Source organism: Lithobates pipiens, unplaced genomic scaffold, assembly GCF_037356315.1.
Source record: "Lithobates pipiens isolate NorthernLeopardFrog02 unplaced genomic scaffold, aLitPip1_a1.2 Scaffold_22, whole genome shotgun sequence".
Taxonomy (NCBI): Eukaryota; Metazoa; Chordata; class Amphibia; order Anura; family Ranidae; genus Lithobates; species Lithobates pipiens.
The window spans coordinates 25,830,583-25,850,650 of NW_027507784.1; positions in this window are offsets into that span (position 1 = coordinate 25,830,583).

Below are 20,068 nucleotides of genomic sequence, written 5' to 3' on the forward strand. Positions count from 1 at the left end.
CGCTGACTATCTGTACCTCTTGCCCCCCCGTTGCCTAGTTTAACCACCTCAATACAGTGCAGTTACACCCCCTTGCTGACCAGACCAATTTTCAGCTTTCAGCGCTCTCACACTTTGAATGACAATTACTCAGTCATCCAACACTGTATCCATATGAAACTTGCGTCCTTTTTTCCACACAAATAGAGCTTTATTTTAGTGGTATTTAATCACTAGTGGGTTTTTTATTTTTTGTGCTATAAATAAAATAAAACGTAAATTTTGTGAAAAAAATGCCTTTTTCTTCGTTTCTGTCATAAATTTTTGCTAATTAGTATTTTTTCTTCATACATTTTGGCCAAAATTTATACTGCTACATATCTTTGGTAAAAATAACCCACATTAGTATATATTATTTGGTCTTTGTGAAAGTTATAGAGTCTACAATCTATGGTGCCAATCACTGAAAATTGATCACTTCTGATCAGGCCTTCAGTACATCAGGTGTACCTCATTTCTTGAGATACTAAGTCAGGAAAGTACAAATACCCCCAAATGACCCCTTTTTACAAAGTAGACATCCCAAGGTATTAAGTAAGTAGCATGGTGAGTTTTTTTAAGTTGTCATTTTTTCCCACAATTCTTTGCAAAATGAAGATTTTTTTTTTTTTTTTTTTTTTTTTACTAAATTGTCATATTATCAGGTTATTTCTCACACACAGCATATGCATACAACAAATTACACCCCAAAATACATTCTGCTACTCTTCCCGAGTACGGCGATACCACATGTGTGAGACTTTTACACAGCCTGGCTACATACAGAGCACCAACATTGATGTAGTACCTTCAGACGTTCTACGAGCAAAAATGACGCATCTCATTTCTCAACCACCTATTACACTTTTGAAGTCCCTGGAGTACCAGGACAATGGAATTTCCCATAAAATGACCCCATTTTGGAAAGCAAACACCCCAACGTATAATCTGTGAGGCATAATGAGTCTTTTGAATGGTTAATTTTTTTCCAGAAGTTTTTGGAATATGTGGAAAAAAATTAAAACGCATTTTTTTTTACACAAAATTGTCAATTTATAAGATATTTCTAACACATAGCATGTATATAGCAAAAATTATACCCAAAAATACATTCTGCTACTCTTCCCGAGTACGGCGATACCACGTGTGTGAGACTTTTACACAGCCTGGCCACATACAGAGCACTAACATTGATGTAGTACCTTCAGACGTTCTACGAGCAAAAATTACGCATCTCATTTCTCAACCACCTATCAGGCCGCGTACACACGGGCGGACTGTTCGCCCAACTTTGTCTGTCCAACAGTTTCGGCGGACAGTCCGCTCAAACTTAGCATGGGCGGACATGCCCACACACGACGAACGAACAGTTTGCTGAAACCGTGCGCGATGACGTTTCGACACGTACGACGGGACGAAAATTTCGACGTCCAATACACTTCAATGCAACTTTCCGACGTGTAAATCCGTTCTGAGCATGCGCGGAACTTAGTTTGTCGAACAAGCCTACACACGGGCGGACTGTTCGCTCAAACGAGGTTTCAGCGGACAGTTTTTCGGAATTTCCGAAAAACCTTGTTCGTCCAACTGTCCGCTGAAACTGTCCGCTGAAGCCCCACACACGAGCGGACTGTCCGCACAAACACTGTTCAGCGGACAAAGTTGGGCGAACAGTCCGCCCGTGTGTACGCGGCCTTAAACTTTTGAAGGCCCTGGAGTACCAGCACAATGGAATTTCCCATAAAATTACCCCATTTTGGAAAGCAAACACCCCAACGTATAATCTGTGAGGCATAATGAGTCTTTTGAAAGGTTCATTTTTTTCCAGAAGTTTTTGGAATACGTGGAAAAAAATTAAAACACATTTTTTTTTTACACAAAATTGTCAATTTATAAGATATTTCTACCACATAGCATGTATATAGCAAAAATTACACCCCGAAATACATTCTGCTACTCCTTCCGAGTATGGTGATACCACATGTGTAGGACTTTTACACAGCCTTACATTGAAGTAGTACGTTCAGGCGTTCTAGGAGCATAAATGACACATCTCATTTCATTCCTACCCATCACACTTTTGAAGGTCCTGGAGCACCAGGACAGTGAAATTACCCACAAAATGACCCCATTTTGGAAAGTAAACACCCCAACGTATATTCTATGAGACATGGACTGCAAATAGGTACTCGGGTACTCTGATGGCCTGGTGACAGGTACTCGGGTACTCTGATGGCCTGGTGACAGGTACTCGGGTACTCTGATGGCCTGGTTGTACTCTGATGGCCTGGTGACAGGTACTCGGGTACTCTGATGGCCTGGTGACAAGTACTCGGGTACTCTGATGGACTGGTGACAAGTACTCGGGTACTCTGATGGCCTGGTGACAAGTACTCAGGTACTCTGATGGCCTGGTGACAGGTACTCTGATGGTTTGGTGACTGGTATTTGGGCGGTGACAGGTACTCATATGGACTGTGACAGGTACTCGGGTACTCAGATGAACTGTGACAGGTACTTCGGGTACTCAGATGGACTGTGACAGGTACTCGGGTACTCAGATGGACTGTGACAGGTACTCTGGTACACAGATGGACTGGAACAGGTACTCGGGTACTCAGATGGGCTGTGACAGGTACTCGGGTACCCTGATGGACTGTGACAGGTACTCGGTACTCTAATGGACTGTGACAGGTACTTGGGTACCCTGATGGACTGTGACAGGTACTTGGGTACCCTGATGGACTGTGACAGGTACTCGGGTACCCTGATGGGCCGTGACAGGTACTCGGGTACCCTGATGGGCCGTGACAGGTACTCGGGTACCCTGATGTGCCGTGACAGGTACTCGGGTACTCTGATGTGCCGTGACAGGTACTCGGGTACTCTGATGTGCCGTGACAGGTACTCGGGTACTCTGATGGGCCGGGACAGGTACTCGGGTACTCTGATGGGCCGGGACAGGTACTCGGGTACTCAGATGAACTGTGACAGGTACTCGGGTACTCTGATGGGCCGGGACAGGTACTCGGGTACTCTGATGGGCCGGGACAGGTACTCGGGTACTCTGATGGGCCGGGACAGGTACTCGGGTACTCTGATGGGCTGGGACAGGTACTCGGGTACTCTGATGGGCTGTGACAGTTACTCGGGTACTCAGATGGGCTGGGACAGATACTCCGGTGCTCTGATGGGCTGGGACAGGTACTCGGGTACTCTGATGGGCTGGGACAGGTACTCGGGTACTCTGATGGGCTGGGACAGGTACTCGGGTACTCTAATGGGCTGTGACAGGTACTCAAATACTCTGATGGACTGTGACAGGTACTCTGATGGACTGTGATTGACAGGTACTATGAGGGGTGGTGACAGGTCCTCTTTATTGGGGGGGGGGGCAATCAGTGTGTGTTGGTGTACACTGTATGCGGTAACGAGATGTTACCGCGATCTCCTCCTCACACGCGATCGGTTTGTGAGGAGGAGAACCCGGTAACATCCCGTTACCATGGTTTGTTTACATTTTAGTGATCGGCTGAGTGATCGACTGTGAAAGGATCACAGCCGATCACGTGGGTAAACAGCCGGCCAATGGCTGTTTACCAGCGTCGGTGACGAGCAGTGTTCCCGGGGAACACGCCGCCACCGACATGCACGCGCAGCTCGTGCACGTTCGGGGTGTGACCATCTGTGATCAGCCGTGACTTCATCACGGCCGGTCACGTGGTAAACAGCCATAACGAATGGCTGTTCACCCCCTTCGGTGGCGAGCGGTGTCTCCGCGACACGCCGCCACCGAAGAAACAGGGATGCGTGCGCACGCTCGCGCGCATTCCTGTTTAAACGGGAGGCCGTCATATGATGGCCTCCCGCCACAATAGGTGCGTCGCCTTGCCGTCATTTGACGGCCGGCGGTCAGCTACTAGTTAAAAACCCCTCTAACTTTTTGGCCAGCTTTACTCCCAGCTAATCTGCACCCTCCTCATTTAGGTGCAGTCTGTTCCTTCTATAGCAGTAGTCATCAACTCCTGTTCTTAGGGCCCACTAACAGGCCAGGTTTTATGTATTACCTTGGGGAGATACAGACTAGAATACTGCAATCACTGAGCATCAAATGATATCACCTGTGATGAATTTCAGTTATCTTGCAAACCTGGCCTGTTAGTGGGCCCTGAGGACAGGGTTGATGACCACTGTTCTATAGTTCTGGTGACCGACTGAGAAGTTGACCCAGTCCTCCAGGAACCAAAACCCCTCCTTACTACACCAGCTCCACAGCCACTTGTTTACTTCTCTAATCTCCCTCTGCCTTTCTGGTGTGGCTTGATCCCTAAGAATGAGGTAGTAATCCTGAGAATACTACCTTGGAGATCCTTTTCCTCAATTTAGCTCCCAAGTCTCTAAAACCGTTCTTTAGGACACTCCATCTGCCTCTGACTTTGTCATTGGTGCCAACGTACACCATGACAGCTGGGGTCTTCCCCAGCCCCTCCCAGTAATCTGTCCACCAGATCCCCGATGTGCCGAACCCGAGCGCCCGGTAGACAACATACAGTTCGGCGCTTCAGGTCTTTGTCACCGATTGCCCTCTCTGTCCTTCTAAGAATTGAGTCCCCTACTACCAGAATCTGTCTTTCCTTTGCCTTGGCTTCCCCCCACTCTCATTGGAGGAGTTCTTTCCCTGGCAGCTAGGGGAGTCCCTCAGCTCCAGCAGTGCTTGTCCCTGACTGGTTTCACCAATGTCACTCATTGGTGTACATTGGTGTCACTCACCAATGTACTTATTGACCTGAATTCACTTTGATCTATGATCTGTGAATCTCCAGTGTACTGATGGCTGTACTCATGCACATCTGATACCAGAATTCCAAACTTTGAGTCCCCAGTTCCTGCACGTCAGCAGTTTTTCCCTTTATTGGCTCTTACACGCTCACACATAAACACCCACTCATCTACTGAAATTATTCAATGTTTATAATGTAACCTATAATTACTCTAGTTTTGCATACTTTATAGATCATTCACTTTAAAGGATAATTGTACTGATAAAGCCAAAATCCTCTTCCTTGTAGGCAACTATACACAGAACCACTGTGCATAAAACATTATTCCTTTATCTCCGAAGAAAATTACCCTTTTCTGATCAGACTTGGGCTAATGTAATGTTTATTAACTGCAATGTTCCTAGCTTTTAACAGAATATAACAGAATTGTATGCCTTTACTGAAGTGACGGTATTGTCTATGGTGGACTGACTGACCAGTACTTTTCACTGTCACTGTGTAACTTGTCTGACACACAACATCTTCACCTCAGTGTACTGTGAGCTAAGAGCTGGTAACCAAAAAAAAAAAGCAAAAATGTGAACAGTCTATTTGCCTTTAATAAATCAATCCCATTGCTATCCTGCCCAATGTGACAGTAACTTTGTAACAGATCCATTTTAGCTTATTTACTATCATTTACTTTGCAAGGTACACATCTTTAAGTGAACTGATTTTACACTATATTGTCAAAGGTATTGGGATGCCAGCCTTTACACGCACATGAACTTTAATGGCATCCCAGTCTAAGTCCGTAGGGTTAAATATTGAGTTGGCCCACCCATTGCAGCTATAACAGCTTCCACTCTTCTGGGAAGGCCGTCCACAAGGTTTGGGAGTGTGTCTATGGGAATGTTTGACCATTATTCCAGAAGAATATTTGTGAGGTCAGGCACTAATGTTAGACGAGAAGGTCTGGCTCGCAGTCTCCACTCTAATTTATCCCAAAGATGTTCTATCGGGTTGAGGTCAGGACGCTGTACAGGCCAGTCAAATTTCTCCATCCCAAACTTGCTCATCCATGTCTTTATGGACCTTGCTTTGTGTATTGGTGCTCAGTCTTGTTGGAATAGGTAGAGGCCATCCCCAAACTGTTCCCACAAAGTTGGGAGCATGAAATTGTCTCGGAAAAAGCTATTTTTCATTCCATTTTGGGCATGTTTGTTACTTGGGCAGTTGTTTCTAAACTTCCTCACATCACCCGATAATATTGGCACCTCCATCTTCTGTTAATATTGAATTGGAGATGCCATGTGCCATATCCATAGATTGCATTCTCCCATGCGCCGAGATCGCAATAGTAAATGGGGGATTCGAGCTCTGTTCGGCGCACCATCTCGTAAATATGGAAATGTGCATTCCACCTCAATGTGCGCATCTACTGATGGCGTGCAGCTTTAGCAAATCAACCCCTGTGTATGATAAATTAGTAGCTACATTTCAGTTTGTGGCAATAAAACCACTAACACCTTATCTCAGATATAAAAAATAAAAAAGAGCAGCGCCAATAGTGCTAAATAAACAGTGAGAAAAATAGATAACATGAATAATTAATTATGAAATAATAATAAATGACCATACAAATAATATTCACAGAGAAAGTATCACCAATCTCTGAACAATGGGAACTTTATATCCAATAAAGTGAACAAAACTAAAAAAATTGGTATAAATAAAATAAATAAAAGTTCGTTAAGATGATCCGAACATTCAGGCGTTCCACATATCACCACCGTGGTCACACACAATTCTTGAAAAATCTTGTGCCCGTCACCAAATAAGTGATGCGCTTACCAGATAAATAGATAATTAAAGCCTTAGGGATATTTAAATCGGAGTAGAAAAACTAGAGCTCCAATCAAGCCTCCTGTGTCCCGATATCCTCAGTGTGGAAATAAAGACAATCCCAATCTCTGGAGCTCCATAGACTGAGCAAACACTATCCAGCTCATACACCTTATCTCAGATGCAGCCATGGGACGCCGCAGAGATAGATTAGAAACCAAGCGTGATGAACATGAGTCCTTTGCTACAGCTTTTATTTAGGTCCAACCCCAGGTAGAAGATTTGGACAATCGCAATAGACGTAACAATCCCAGAATCCAGGCTGTCCCTGAAAAGGTCACTGATTTAACCTCAACCAAGCTCTTTAAATCTCCGCTATCAGCTCAAGATGTGTATGCATTCTCCTTTGACCCTATACACCCCATGTGACCTGTGACCCCATATACACGCCGGCACTACCACTAAATGAACTAGGCAGCCACCTAGGGCACACTGCCACTTAGGGTACAGCCATGATTGCTGGTTTCCCTACTCTCCTCCAGGAGGAGGGGGTGTCAGAAGCTTGTCAGTTCTCCGCTCTCCAGACTGCGGGGGGAGAGGTGTCAGTCTTCTCTCCTCCTCCTTTCTCCTCCTCCGGACATCGCTCCGGCTGGCTCTCCCCCCAACACCAGCTCCATCTTCAGCAGTAATGAATAGAAAATCCAGATGGCTGCACAGCAAACTAAGATCTAAATGCTTTTATTTGCATAAAACCACGGAGAACATGCAGAACGCTACATGTACAAGCAAGAGAGGACCGGCTTACATGTTTCACACACGCAAATTGTGCTTTATCAAAGCCAATTTGTTTAATCTATGAACTGGTCATTTATACCTCAGCTCCAGCAGTGCTTGTCCCTGACTGGTTTCACCAATGTCACTCATTGGTGTACATTGGTGTCACTCACCAATGTACTTATTGACCTGAATTCACTTTGATCTATGATCTGTGAATCTCCAGTGTACTGATGGCTGTACTCATACACACCTGATACCAGAATTCCAAACTTTGAGTCCCCAGTTCCTGTACATCAGCAGTTTTTCCCTTTATTGGCTCTTACACGCTCACACATAAACACCCACTCATCTACTGAAATGATTCAATGTTTATAATGTAACCTATAATTACTCTAGTTTTGCATACTTTATAGATCATTCACTTTAAAGGATAATTGTACTGATAAAGCCAAAATCCTCTTCCTTGTAGGCAACTATACACAGAACCACTGTGCATAAAACATTATTCCTTTATCTCCGAAGAAAATTACCCTTTTCTGATCAGACTTGGGCTAATGTAATGTTTATTAACTGCAATGTTCCTAACTTTTAACAGAATATAACAGAATTGTATGCCTTTACTGAAGTGACGGTATTGTCTATGGTGGACTGGCTGACCAGTACTATTCACTGTCACTGTGTAACTTGTCTGACACAAAACATCTTCACCTCAGTGTACTGTGAGCTAAGAGCTGGTAACCAAAAAAAAAAGCAAAAATGTGAACAGTCTATTTTCCTTTAGGCTGTCCCTGAAAAGGTCACTGATTTAACCTCAACCAAGCTCTTTAAATCTCCGCTATCAGCTCAAGATGTGCATGCATTCTCCTTTGACCCTATACACCCCATGTGACCTGTGACCCCATATACACGCCGGCACTACCACTAAATGAACTAGGCAGCCACCTAGGGCACACTGCCACTTAGGGTGCAGCCATGATTGCTGGTTTCCCTACTCTCCTCCAGGAGGAGGGGGTGTCAGAAGCTTGTCAGTTCTCCGCTCTCCAGACTGCGGGGGGAGAGGTGTCAGTCTTCTCTCCTCCTCCTTTCTCCTCCTCCGGACATCGCTCCGGCTGGCTCTCCCCCCAACACCAGCTCCATCTTCAGCAGTAATGAATAGAAAATCCAGATGGCTGCACACCAAAGATCTAAATGCTTTTATTTGCATAAAACCACGGAGAACATGAAGAACGCTACATGTACAAGCAAGGGAGGACCAGCTTACATGTTTCACACACGCAAATTGTGCTTTATCAAAGCCAATTTGTTTAATCTATGAACTGGTCATTTATACCTAGCCAGACCTTCCCCCGTGCAAGTGTCAGCAGGTTAATTAGCCAATTCAATATCATGTTCTTATCATTGCTTAACAATCACAAACGTGTGTATTACAAAAAAACAAATAATGAAGTGTAAAAGTAATAATACCAAAATATATATACAAAGTATGCAAGATAAAAATATTTGAAATAGTAAAGCCAGACCCAAGTTACGATATAATCTATTATATGTTCATAATTTATCCATCAATATGGATTTAAGGTAAATTCAAAAACGAGTCTACTAAAGAGATAAACAGCCCAGGTAACAACGTGAAAGAGCCACTAATAAAAAGGGGAAGAAAAAACAATTATCTGCATGCTGGCTTTAAAAAAAAAGAAGAAAAAAACACACACAACACCAAGAAATGCTCTTCTGCATGCTGGACTAAAATGTTCTGCAAGTTGAACAAAACAATATGAAAAATGAAAATAAAAATTGCTCTGCAAGCTGGAAAAAAATAAATCTGTGCTAGGAGGTGGAATTGGGGGGATTTGTGCTAGGAGGGGGGATTGGGGGGAATTTATGCTAGGGGGGGGGTTGGTGCGAGGAGGGGGATTGGGGGGATTTGTGCTAGGAGGGGGCATTGGGGTGGATTTATGCTAGAAGGGGGGATTCGTGCTGGAAGAGGGGATTTAGAGGATGTGTGTGAAGAGGGGGATTGGGTGGATTTGTGCTAGGAGGGGGGATTTGGAGGAATTTATGCTAGGAGGGGGGATTGGTGCGAGGAGGGGGATTGGGTGAATTTGTGCTAGGAGAGGGTATTGGGGTGGATTTATGCTAGGAGGGGGGATTTGTGCTGGGAGAGGGGATTTAGAGGATGTGTGTGAAGATGGGGATTGGGTGGATGTGTGCTGGGGGGGATTGGGGGAATTTATGCTAGAAGGGGAGATTGGGGGGATTTATGCTGGGGGGGGGGTATGTGCGAGGAGAGGGGATTTGGAGGAGGTGTGCGAGGAGGGGGATTGGGGGAATTTGTGCTTGGAGAAGGTATTGGGGTGGATTTATGCTAGGAGGGGGGATTTGTGCTGGGAGAGGGGATTTGGAGGATGTGTGCGAGGAGGGGGATTGGGGGGATTCGTGCTAGGAGGGGGGCTTTGGGAGGGAATTTGTGCTAGGAGCAGTGGAAGGACAACATGGTATAAAGCCCCAGGGGGCCGGGGTGACACCATATTTTACCGCACCAGGTAACACCAACCCTAGTGACACCACTGGGGAGGGGAGCTGCAAGTAGCTGGTCTTGCCTAGGCTGCAAAATAGTCTAAAACTGGCCCTGCCTATACACAGGGCATTATGCCCTAAACCACCCCCCGATAAAAAGAGACACTGTGCTCTGTATGAAAGATTTCCTTGTAAAACTGGACATTCTTAGAGCACTCAAGAACTCTCAATTAGTCTCTCTTGATTGTTGTAACCTTCAGATTTTTCCTGATATTTCCCCAACTACATTGAATAGACAAAGATAGTTACCACTGCATTGGCAGCCATGTGGATCAGATACACAAGGGGATTTCCTTTTAAATTTAACGTCTCTCATGATGGCACTACCTATACTGCTACCACATTACGGGAGGGCCAAGAAATTTTGGTCAAATTAGGTCTCTTGGAGGTTGAGGTTGTTTCTAGACCACCCTCTAAACCTCATCCTTCTCCGATCTACAACACCTCTTGACCCAGATGAGACCGTTGAAGAATGAGGCATGGACTTGGCTGATACTTAGTTGGGGAATAACATGAGAAAATTGTGAAATGGAGGAGACAGAAGAAATAAGAGAAAAATAACTTTTTTCTCATACCCTGCTGTTCTTCAGCAAGTGTTTCAATTTTCAGAATGTTTCTTTTTTGTTACCTTTAATATTAATATGCCCCTCCATGGTCCAGTAATGTCTCATGGGATTTTACCCTTTTAGAAGGTGGTTGTTTTAATATATGACAAAATATGAGGCTGTGACTTTTTTTGATGATAATATTTGCAATTAGAGTTTTTCTAGGTTATACTACGTTTTGCTATTGTTTGATACAATTTTCTTGTAGGCTCTGCCCCTTTTGTTCTGTTTTATATAATCAGTGAAATTGATATATTTGCACATGCAGGAGTATACAGCGTCTTGAAAAAGTATTCATGCCCCTGAAAATTTTCCACATGTTGTCATGTTACAACCAAAAGCGTAAATGTATTTTATTGGGATTTTATGTGATAGACCAACACAAAGTGGCACATAGTTGTGAAGTGGAAGGAAAATGATAAATGGTTTTCAAAATGTTTTACAAATAAATACAAAAGCAAGAGAGAGCGCACACCAGCCCTAGTGCATTAACGTTTATTAAACTTAATAAAAAAGTAAAAAGCCAAGTGTCACACTCACAAACTGCCGAATTTGTTATGGCATTGACATCAGAAGCCTCCACGGCTGCCTCATCTCCCGATTTCCTGCTCCCTGCAGCGGCTTACAGCGGGGGTAACCCGGCATTCAATTCACCTGCTTGCTACAGGTACACTATCCCTCTCTCCGCGTCTCACATGCACGGACCTGCCGGCTGTGGATGACGTCACTCGCGACCGGGGGGCGGATCTCTCGGCGTGTGTGCTGACTCCAAGGCTATACAACAAACTGTTTCCATGACGACTACATGTTTTGGAGGCGTGGCCTCCTTCTTCAGGTAACGCCCTAATGTCTGTTTGTGATATAAATATGCTTTCCCCCTTCCCACCCTCCTCGCTAATGCCAATCACAGGGAGCTTTTAATCTGGGGGAGGGAACAAGCCCACAAGTGCATCTATCGAACATGCTTTACATTTTTTACTTTTACATCTAAAGCTGCCTATGATTTAAAAAAGTTGGGGTATGGTACGCATTTTTTGATTATGACTTTTCACCTTTTTAATACGACTAGGAGCAATAATACTCTTAATGTTTTTGGCTCGTCTAAACACTACATGGGTTTTTTTGGGGTTTTTTTTATTTTTATCATTTATTTATTTTTTTTTATTTTTATTTTTATTTTCATTTTCATTTTTATTTTTATTTTTACTTTTATTTTTATTTTTATTTTAAATTTATTTATATTTTATTTAATTTTTATTTATATATATATTTTTTATCTCTATTACTATCTCTATTTTTTCTTAATTTTCATGTAGAATTAATTTATTACCCTAGTATGGCATATACATAGACATATATTAAAATGTAAAGTTCCATTTTTAATTAGTAACCATTACTGCAAAGTACATTTTAGACTATCTGTAATTATGTGTTTATTGCTGTTTCCAAATTGCCCTTTCTGTTCGATAGATGCGCTTGTGGGCTTGTTCCCTCCCCCAGATTAAAAGCTCCCTGTGATTGGCATTAGCGAGGAGGGTGGGGAGGGTGCTAGCATATTTATATCACAAACAGACATTAGGGCATTACCTGAAGAAGGAGGCCATGCCTCCGAAACATGTAGTCGTCACGGAAACAGTTTGTTGTATAGCCTTGGAGTCAGCACACACGCCGAGAGATCCGCTCCCCGGTCGCGAGTGACGTCATCCACAGCCGGCAGGTCCGTGCATGTGAGACGCGGAGAGAGGGATAGTGTACCTGAAGCAAGCAGGCGAATTGAATGCCGGGTTACCCCCGCTGTAAGCCACTGCAGGGAGCAGGAAATCGGGGGATGAGGCAGCCGTGGAGGCTTCTGATGTCAATGCCATAACAAATTCGGCAGTTTGTGAGTGTGACACTTGGCTTTTTACTTTTTTATTAAGTTTAATAAACGTTAATGCACTAGGGCTGGTGTGCGCTCTCTCTTGCTTTTCTACTTTATAGAATTGTCTGCCACCCAGTGGACTCCAGTAAGAGCAGCAACGCCCGGAGTGGATCTAATACATATTTTCTAGAAGCATTTCAGTGGAACTGGATAGGTGGGGACAGCGCCGTGCTTGATATATATATATTTTTACAAATAAATACAGTATGTGATAAGTGTGGGGTTCATTTGTATGGAGTCAATACTTTGTAGAACCGCCTTTCACTGCCATTACAGCTGCAAGTCTTTTTTGGGGATGTCTCTACCAGCTTTGCACATCTAGAGAGGGACATTTTTGCCCATTCTTCTTTGCAAAATATCTTAAGCTCTGTCAGATTGGATGGAGAGCGTCTGTGAACAGCAATTTTCAGGTCTTGCCACAGATTCTCAATTTGATTTAGGTCTGGACTTTGACTGGACCATTCTAATACATGAATATGCTTTGAACTAAATCCCTCCATTGTTTGGTCCGGGGCCCACTTTGGACCCCCCCTTCTCCCCCCTTGCCCTTAGGGATGAAGGCTCACCAACGTCTCTTCTCAGACTCTGCACTAGTTAAGTTCAATAGATGACTGACTGAATGTTCTGTATCCATATGATATACAGATGTCTTTTTGTTTCCCATCTGAACGTTCTACAGGTTTTCGTAATGGTATTACCCACTGACATGCCTGTATTATAATTAATTGACTTTGAGAGAATGTTTGTTTGTACACCGATTGTTGTAAGAAAAAAAATGTATGTATAAAATGTACACTGTGTTTCTCCATATGGAGACAAATAAAAATGTATCTGTTAAAAAAAGACACTCCATTGTAGCTCTGGCTGTGTGTTTAGGGTCGTTGTCCTGCTGGAAGATGAACCTGCACCCCAATCTCAGGTTTGCTGTAGACTCTCCCAGGTTTTCTTCTAAGATTGCCCTGTATTAGGCTCCATCCATCTTCCCATCTGACCAGAGCACCTTCTTCCACATGTTTGCTGTGTCCCCCATATGGCTTATCGCAAACTGCAAATGGGACTTCTTTGTATGTTTTTTTTTTCAACAATGGCTTTCTTCTTGTCACTCTTCCATAAAGGACAGATTTGTGGAGAGCACAACTAATAGTTGTCCTGTGGACAGATTCTCCCCCCTGAGCTGTGGATCTCTGCAGCTCCTCCAGAGTTACCATGGACCTCTTGGCTGCTTCTCTGATTAATGCTCTCCTATCCCAGCTTGTCGGTTCAGGTGGACAGCCTTGTCTTGGTAGGTTTGCCCTACCTGGGACTGTGAACCTTAGGGTCTAGTGGAGCAGTAGGAGCAGCTAAACAGGTGCCATACTCTTTCCATTTTCAATTGAACAGTGCTCCATATAGGGGTAGAAGAATATACCTTTTTCTTACACCCCCATCACACTTACACCATGTTGAGATATATTTTTGTTCCCCAGTTAATATGGCCAACTCTGTTAATGGCCAACTCTGTTAAACTCTGACATCTAACCCTGCCCTTGATTTGTTCATATTAGCAGAAAGAAAAAAATACAGTGCTATCTATAATACTAATAATAACTTGTAAATGAAGCCCCACTGGACTTACCAAATGTAAAATCTAAAATGATGTGAAAGCAAGTGATTGTGACGCTCCCAGTGTTGTTTCCACTGTCACAACTAAAAGCTCTTCAGAGTAAATGTCTTTGCTTTGGAACAAATGCTTCCCATCGGATACCGGGATCAGTGGTCCTGGCTCAGAGAAATAGAGGTGGCCTAGGGGCTCCCGACTTTATAAAATATTACTATGCCTCACAATTACAGTTACTGATCTCCTGGACGTCCAGGAAAGCCCCAAATAGGTGGTCTGAAATTGAGATGAGTATCACTTCACCGGTTCATCCTTGCTATATGTTATGGCCTTCCTCCAACAAACATATGCCTTAATTAAGGAATATATGTTTAGCTCCAATGTTATTTACTTTATCAATCTGGAGACGATGCACCAGGTGATACTCTCTCTCTTCTTCATGCCCCTCTCTTCTAAATATGCTTTTCAATCCAGATATCCAAGATAGTCTGTCCTATGATCAAATGCTACCCTTGACTCCAGCCGGAATTTTTCAGTTACGCCAACTGACACGTAATCTTATGATTTTTATTGATCTACAAAAGAAACACCAGATTCTTAAAACGCTTGTCTATTCCTACATACAATTTAAAAAAAATAAATCTACTAGATCTCCATCCCTTTCGCTAGAAAAACCAACTGATTTTGAAATGTTATGTGCCAGGGGCACATATGAACCCCAATTAATTTCTCCTATATATACAATTCTACATGAAGCCATTCCCCTAACTGAGAGTAGTCACAATTATATGAGGAAATGGTCTCGGGTCCTACAGTAACCGATTACCTTGGCAAACTGGGGGATAATTTGGGAGTCCTCATCCAAAATCTCATGATGTGTGACCCACAAAGAAACCGCGTCTAAGAGCCTCCTATTCTGGTACAGGACTCCAGATGTCTTACATGCCCATAACCCAGCAGCCTCCAGGCAATGCTGGAGATGTTGTAATGATGCTGTGGGTACCCATTTCCATATCTTCTGGGAGTTCTCCTCTATTAGCCAATTTTGGGTCCAGATTCAAACCCTTTTGCAAACACTGCCTGAGACTTCCATTCCTTTGAATCCTATATATTATTTGCTTGGTCTTCCTTTCCTAGGCATCTCTAGGCCTAAAGGAAGGTACATGACCTTTATGTTACTGGCAGCTAAACGGGTTATCTCCAGATATTAGACATGTGCATTCGTTTTCGTCCGAATGCATTTTCGTCCGAATTTCAGGTATTTTCGTTTTCGTTTTGACAAACGATAACGAAAGTGCAGATTCCGAAAAACGAAAGATCCGACATAAATAAATGCTTTTTTTCGTTTTCGTTGTTACAACAGTTCGATATAGAATAGGAGATTCGAAGTGACCGTTCGATATAGAATAGGAGATTCGACGTGACTCCATATGTCTATTGAACCTGTGGTCGAATGTGCCTAAGTTTCGTTTACCTCTATTAGTCCTATTATATAGAAAAGCTTCGACAGAGAGTAAATATTCGACATAGAGAGAACAGAATCGACAGAGAGAAACGATACTGGAATTGGGTGGGGGAAGTAAATTAAAAAAAAATAATATTCGACGGGATCGTTGCACGTTTATAATAATATTCGACGGGATCGTTGCACGTTTAATAATATTCGACGGGATCGTTGCACGTTTATAATAATATTCGACGGGATCGTCGCAACTATACGACACTGCAATCGTACATTTCGGCAATCGAATGCTCCGCCTATAGGCTATATAGTTTAGCAGCTCCATCGAATCTTCTTTATCCATTCGACAGACACCATAAGCCTTCCAAGACAGATTCGACCGTAATTCATGTGGATTTTCGGACGATTGCAATTTTTGCACGAAAAACGAAATAAATAAAAACGAATTTCGGGAGTAACTAAATAAATAAAATTTACGGACGAAAACGAAAAAACGAAACGAAATATTCTAGTCTGCACATGTCTACCAGATATTGGCTATCCATCTCCTATGATTCCACAATTTGTAGCTACATTGGTAGATATATGCAGGATGGAACATCTGACTGCATTAATAGATGGTTCGCTACAAAAATGTTTCAAAATATGGCAGGTATAGGACGATTCTGTATATTGCTCTGAGGCAAACAGCTCCACACAATAGGTTCACAGGCTGAAGTCAATCCTTTTTCCTTTTTTTTATGACCTCAGTGATGATAACAGTTGTATATAATACATTTCTGGGTGCAAAACCTTTTCATTTTTTCTACATGATTGTATGGTGTGCAATACTTGCATAATTTAATCCAAACCGAGATATAATTTAATGCTGGTTCATGCCATACTTTTGAAACTCATTGTTCTCAATTTTCATGTTTATATGAGAGTGTATAATAGAAATTTCTAAAATGTTTCATTTTCTACATTCTTTTGTAAACTTTGCAAAAATTATTTTCTTATTTAATTTAATGATATTTACTATTTATATATATATATATATATATATATATATATATATATATATATATATATATATATATATATATATATATATATATATATGAACTTAATGGGAATGAAAAATTTGTTTTACATCATGGCCTCAAGTTTGCTCTTGATAAGCCACTAAGTAAATTTGGTGTGTTTCTAGATGTACAGAAGTACATTAGAAAGATTAATATTAAAGCGGGATTCCACCCTAAAGTGGAACCTCCGCTGATCGGATCCCTCCCCCCCCCTCCGATGTCACAATTGACACCTTTCAGGGGGGAGGGGGGTGGAGATACCTGTCAAAGACAGGTATTTTCACCCACTTCCGGGCATAGACTCCCGTGGGAGTCTACGCCATTTCCTGCTCTGCCGCGCTGTCTGCTGGGACACACACGGGTCCCAGTGACAGCGCGGAGATTTCCTATTGCGCGGCGCGGCTCGCGCATGCACAGTAGGGAACCGGGAAGTGAAGCCGATTCACTTCACTTCCTGATTCCCTCACCTAGAATGGTGACTACAGCAGCCGAGAGCCGAGCGATCGATCTGCCTCGGCTGCCGGCATCGCTGGAACCCGGGACAGGTGAGTGTCCATTTATTAAAAGTCAGCAGCTGTAGTATTTATAGCTGCTGGCTTTTAATATTTTTTTTTTTTGGTGGAATCCCTCTTTAAGAGACTTGGTCTCTTTCTAATCCCACGCGGGTGCCTGAAGTTAATACGGGGGACATTAATCATTCATGGTTGTCGAATGCCTCTCTTTTTAATCCTCCTGGGAACCTTGCTCCTTCTATTGCAGTGTTTAAGGAGTAGGATCTTAAGGATTTGGATAATTTTAAGATCAAAAAATTTTATAACAACAAGAGATTTACTAAGGGGTTAAAATCCCTTCGGAGTAGAGATGACATCATTGTCCACCCCGCAGACAAGGGGGGCGGCATTGTTGTACTTAATAAGTCCACCTATAAGGAAATTATAAAAATCCTTTCAGATGGGACAACTTCTCTTCCGAATGATCCAACTGTTAAAAGGATCTTGGGAAGCTGATTGATGAGGGTTTTGAAGACAATATTCTTTTTAATAAAGAAAAACTGTTTCTTTAGCCCATTGTGCCCAGAATACCAGTCATCTTTTATCTGCCTAAGGTCTACAAAAATCCAGTCAATCCCACTGGTAGGCCCATCATTAGTGGACTAGATTCGGTGACATCTCAAATAGTATATAGTATTTATAATATATATATAGTATATATGATATAGTAAGTATATAAAAAAAAATTGCAACCACTGGTGTCTGAGATTCCTCTCAGGTTATAAATATCCTGGGGGATGTTGTGTGGAGGGAGGGCTGCCTATTGGTTACTGCCGATGTGGCCTCCCTCTAAACGATCATTTCCCATGAGCATGGATATGAAGCAGTTGAGACATTCTTGAAAAGAGATGACTCTATATCCACACATTAGGTGTCTTTTGTGTTGAAACTACTCACTTTCGATATGTCCCATAATTATTTTTGATTTGGAGGCTCTTTTTATCGCCAGGATCGAGGTGTGGCCAAGGGGGCTAAATTTGCCTCCAGTAAGGCCAACCTTTTTATGGCCAAGCTGGAGGAGGACGTCATCTATTCCTATCAGAGGCCAGAATTGGCCCTCTGGGGGAGTGAAATTGATGACCTCCTCCTCCTATGGAATGGCGACTTGACTTCTCTAAATACATTTTTTGGACAGCTTAACGATAACTGTTTGGGGATTTCTTAGCAGTATGAAGTGATTTCATCTAAGATCCATTTCTTGGATCTAAATATATAAGTGGCAGATGGAGATTTAGTCACATCAACTTACTTCAAATACACAGATAGAAACAGCTATATTGGCCTGCGAGAGCTGCCATCATCCCTCTTGGTTGAAGGAAGTCTCTAAAAGTCAATTTATCTGCATTAGACAGAACTGCAGAATCTATGATGACTACATTAAACAGGCAGTGGTTTTAATGTCTAGATTTGTTGATAGGGGCTATGCTTCAGATGAATTAGATGAAGTCCTCACTAAGGTGGGTCATTCAGCCTTTTACTCACTGGGGCAACTCAGGTTAATAGAATTTAAAAAGATTTTGGTTTTGCTTTCACTACAAGTTTTTCACTCCAGTATTGGGACATTAAAAAAATGTGTCCAAACACTGGAATGTTCTGAAGAATGACAGGATGTTGGGGACAACCCTTCCGGATCGTCAGCATGGGGTGTTCCTCCACTAGGGCTATAGGTGGCACCAAACATCCTTGATGCTCCAAATGGGGTTTCATTTTTTCAGAAACTGAAAGGCTACTTTCCATGTAGAAAATGCAGTGTTTGTAGCCTTAAAACAATCAAGAATAGACGTGTTGAACAATTTAAATCATGAGCCACTGGTAAATCATATAATATTGATACCTTCATCACCTGCACCTCTTTAAATGCAGTGTATCTGATTGTCTGTCCATGCGGCCTTCAATATGTTTCCTTCAGTATATGCCGCACAACCAGAGCCATAAACGTTCGTATCAACGAACATGTGGCCAACATTAGACGTGGCTTTCCCAAGCATAGTGTATCCAGGTGTTTAAATCCAACGGATACAATTTTTGTCGCCATAGATAGACTCACCCCCAATTGGAGAGGAAGTTTTGTTAGGCGTGAGATCTCAAGACTTGAAACCCATTGGATCTATGAGATCAAATGCTATGTGCCGCATGGACTAAATATTGACTGGGATGTCAACTGTTTTATAAATAACAGTTAAAATCCTCTTTTATCTTGCTGAGATTGGGATTAATTGACATTCTATGAAATTTATTTGATTTTCTATTTTTAGTAAATTCTTCTCATTGTATATTAATTTTACTTGGCATATGATGATTTGTGTGTCTCATTTATTATGTACTAATCTTTTATTAATTGTTACATCATATGTAATTTATTAATTTGGAACATTTATGTATGCTATTTATTAGAATATTCAGGAAGTGTTTCATAGACATGTGCAGAGTAAAATATTTCGTTTCGGAATTTCGTTTTCGTCTGAAAACTTAATTTATTTAGTTAATCCCGAAATTCGTTTTTATTTATTTCGTTTTTCGTTCAAAAATTGCATTCGTCCGAAAATCCACATGAATTACAGTCGAATCTGTCTTGGAAGGCTTATGGTGTCTGTCGAATGTATAAAGAAGATTCGACGGAGCTAACTATATAGCATACTTTAGAACCCTATTAAAGTCTATGGGACTCCAACGTTCAAAATCTAAAGTGCTAATTTTAAAGGCTAATTTGCAAGTTACTGTCCTAAAAAGTGTTTGGGGACCCAGGTCCTGCCCCAGGGGACATGTATCAATGCAAAAAAAAGTTTTAAAAACGGCCGTTTTTTCGGGAGCAGTGATTTTAATAATGATTAAAGTGAAACAATAAAAGTGTAATATTCCTTTAAATTTCGTAGGGGGGGGGGTTGTCTATA